We start from the raw sequence: 4,135 nt of genomic DNA, 5'->3' as shown, positions 1-4,135 counted from the left end.
ATATCTGTTGATCCAAGTAAGATAGAGGCAGTGCTGAATTGGTCTCGTCCAACGACGGTTGCTGAGATTCGAAGTTTCTTGGGTCTAGCGGGTTATTACCTTCGGTTCATCGAGAATTTTGCATAATTGGCCAGGCCTTTGACACAGCTTACACGGAAAGATGTTGCCTTCATATGGTCCTCGGATTGTGAGGAGTCATTTCACGAGCTGCGTAGACATCTTACTACTGCACCTGTGTTAGCTCTACCTTCTGGATCAGGAGGTTATGTTATCTATACTGATGCCTCTAGTCAGGGGTTAGGATGTGTTCTTACACAGCATGGACATGTTATAGCCTGTGTTTCTCGACAGTTGAAGACGCATGAGAATAATTATCCAGTACATGATCTCAAGTTAGCCGCCATTATATTTGCACTCAAGATTTGGAGGCATTATCTTTATGGCGAGAAATTTGAGATATTTACGGATCACAAGAGTTTGAAGTATTTATTCACTCAGGCGGAGTTGAATATGCGACAGAGACGCTGGATGGATCTTCTGAAGGATTATGATTGTGAAATCAAATATCATCCAGGTTCTGCTAATCTTACTGCTGATGCCTTGAGTCGGCAGGTGAGACTGTCTGCACTTCAGACTAATGAAATATCTCATATGATACAAGAGTGCTGTTCATTGATTTTTACGCTCAAGCACAGGAAAGGGAGAAATGAGATTCGATTGTATACTATTCTATCTGAGCCAGCATTGTATCCTCGGATCAGAGATGCTCAGATATCTGATGTTAAGACTCAACGTTTGGCACGTCTAGCCAATGGGGTTAATACATCTGGATTCCATTTTCAGGCAGATGGATTAGTGTGCCTATCTAATCGAGTGGTTGTACCTAATGTTGCGGATCTCAGGAACGATATTCTTTCTCAATCTCACAGGAGTCGATTATCAGTTCATCCTGGTAGTATGAAAATGTATAAGGACTTGCGAACTAGATTCTGGTGGAAAGGGATGAAGAGGAGTGTGTATCAATTTGTTTCAAGATGTTTGGTTTGTCAACAGGTCAAGGCTGAACATCGAAGACCAGGTGGATTACTGCAGAATCTTGAGATTCCCGAATGGAAGTGGGAGAACGTGACTATGGATTTTGTCACTCACTTGCCTATGACTTCACGTCAGTGTGATGCTATCTGGGTCGTTGTTGACCGTTTGATGAAATCAGCACATTTTATTCCTTACAACCGGGAGTATTCTTATGATCACATGGCACGCTTATATGTCCAGGAGATAGTGCGATTACATGGGATTCCAGTGAGTATAGTTAGTGATAGAGACCCGCGATTTACCTCACGTTTTTGGGGTAGTTTTCAGTAGGCTTTGGGTACCACTCTGAGTTTGAGCACTGCATATCATCCGGAGACTGATGGGCAGTCAGAGCGGACAATTCGTACGCTGGAGGATATGCTACGTTCTTCTGTCATGGATTTTGGTTTGTCTTGGTAGGATCAGTTACCTTTGATCGAATTTGCCTACAATAACACTTATCATCGTAGTATTGATATGGCACCTTTCGAGGCATTGTATGGTCGACGGTGTCGTACTCCGTTATTCTGGGATAAAGTCGGAGAACGACAAGTCGAGGGTCCTGAGTTGGTGCAGCAGATTATAGATAAGGTAGATTTGATCAAGCGGAGGATCAAAGCTGCTCAAGATAGACAAGCCAGTTATGCTAATATTCATCGCAGGCCATTGCAGTTTGAGCCTGGTGAATATGTGTTCCTACGAGTATCAACTTTCAGGAAGGTGATGAGATTCGGTGTGAAAGGCAAGTTGTCACCTTGTTTCATTGGGCCTTTCCAGATACTGAAGAAGATTGGAGATGTTGCTTATCGTTTGGCGTTACCGCCATCTTTTTCCAGTATACATAATGTTTTTCATGTGTCGTTACTTCGACAGTACATAGCTGATGAATCACATGTAATTCAATCTACTGATGTTCAGCTAAAGCCAGATCTGTTGTATGTTGAACGACCACTCCGTATCTTAGACAGGAAGGAGAAAGTTCTTCGGAACAAGACTATACCACTTGTGATGGTACAGTGGCAACGCCGAGGCGTTGAAGAAGCAACTTGAGAAACCGAGAGCCATATGCGAGCAGAATATCCTGAGTTATTTGCTGTGTATTTGTTGTAATAAAACATGGTTTGATGTTTCATATTATTATCTTGATTTGTCTTTAGATTTTATTTCGCGGACGAAATATCTAAAGGTGGGGAGAATGTAGTAACCCATATTCCATTTTAAGATAATAATATGGTAAACATGATTAAGGGTTGGTAATTAACCAATTCGGGGGCTTAATCGGACTTCAGAATCAAGAATTGGATTTTCATTTTCTGAGCCAGTTTGGATGATCCGAAGAGGACTTCGGACGGCCCGAACTCAGCACATCGGGGGCTCCGAAGGTGAGCTTGTTGACTTCGGAGTTAAGGCAAGTTCGGACGATCCGAAGTAAGATTGGACGGCCCGAACTTCACCTGTGCCAAGTAGGCAAGATTACTCAGCCATGGTTTTTGACAAGTGTCAAATTTAGGACACTTCGGACGACCCGAAGTGGTGATCGGATGGTCCGAACTCGACGTGTCTCGCATGCAGGCAGTGAGTTGGATCGGATGATCCGAACCCCAGTTCGGAGGGCCCGAACTCGTCCGAAAATTTTCCTATAAATAGGGCTCTTCGGAGTCATAATTTGAATACGAATTCCCGAGTTTTCTTCTTCAATTATATAGTATGAGTTATACACTTGAGGGCCCTATCGGTTATAATAGAGGTTCTGGAATAACCAAGGAGTGATTATAGTCATCCGGGACTAGAGACTTCAAAGGGCTATCGACGGACGAAGGTATGGTCCGGGAATCTATTTAAGTTTTGGGAGTACTTATTATCTTAGTTAAGGCTTATAGAACTTGTGTAATGATACGATGAACTTCTGAATATAGGCTTGGAACCTAGGATCCTACTATACTTGAACTAGCTTAGAGGTACGTACACAATGACTGAGATTGCCAGTGAGTATACATGTTTATATGTTGCATTTATTTGGCATTATTATATGGCATGATATATGATTTATCGCTTTCTATATTCATATGTCATGTGCATATACACGTTGAGCCTATACCTTGATATACCTGATTATAGAGCCGCTCAGCTCTATAATCGACAGTCTGTTACTGAGAGTACCGCGACGGCGGGGAAATTTATGTCTGACTACTCTGGTGTACTTGACGAGTGTGATTGCACCCAGAGGTTGATCCATGCGGTGGCAGCACTCATGTGGCGCCGGTACTGAGCATGACTTTTCAGATGACCCTTTACCAGTCATCATGTTGCATGCACTATATACATATGTTTACTCATGTTTATGTACTGGGCGTTAGCGCTCACGTCCTAATTATTATCTTGGACACCCTATTCCATGGGGCAGGTCGCAGGATGGACGGAGCTGGTAGTTCAAGGCAGGAATAGGGAGCAGGAGCCTTGAAGAGTTTATTATACAGCAGGATTCGATATAGCTGTATAATGTTTACTTTTAAGTTTTTCGATATGGTTGTATCACTATAATATTAAGCTTGGATATATTTTACTAAGCTGATATGTAATTTATGGATTATGTTTCCGCACGTTTTACTCTGTTAAGTATTTTGCTGTATTAAGTTTAATGCATGCTATTAGTTGCCAGTTAGTAGGTGATTCCATGCAGGGTCACTACAAAGGTCCTCCTTCTTCTACAGGCGGCCCATTGGGAAAGCCCTTAGCCTGAGAAGTGGGTGAAAGACTGGAATAGGGAAGTTAAAAATGTTTGTCCGAAAGATATTTTTTAAAGGCACGAGTTGTGTCATTAACCCAACAAGAAAGGACAGGATTCCAAGATAGTTTCATCTTGGTAATCGTAGAATGGTTGAAAGTGTGGAAATGAGAGATGGAAAAAGGAGTTAAGCCATCAAAAGAAATGTCAAAATGAGTCAAAATGCGGTTGATGATACGAGCAAAAGGTAGAGAAACTTTCCTCGTGGCTTTAGTCGCATTATGCATTGCCTGCATAATGAATCGAGGAAGGTTGAAAGGACGAGAGGAAACGATA

Source organism: Henckelia pumila, chromosome 4 (genome assembly GCF_033568475.1).
Source record: "Henckelia pumila isolate YLH828 chromosome 4, ASM3356847v2, whole genome shotgun sequence".
Lineage (NCBI taxonomy): Eukaryota > Viridiplantae > Streptophyta > Magnoliopsida > Lamiales > Gesneriaceae > Henckelia > Henckelia pumila.
The sequence above is the reverse complement of the archived record's forward strand: the minus strand, read 5'-3'. Positions refer to the sequence as shown.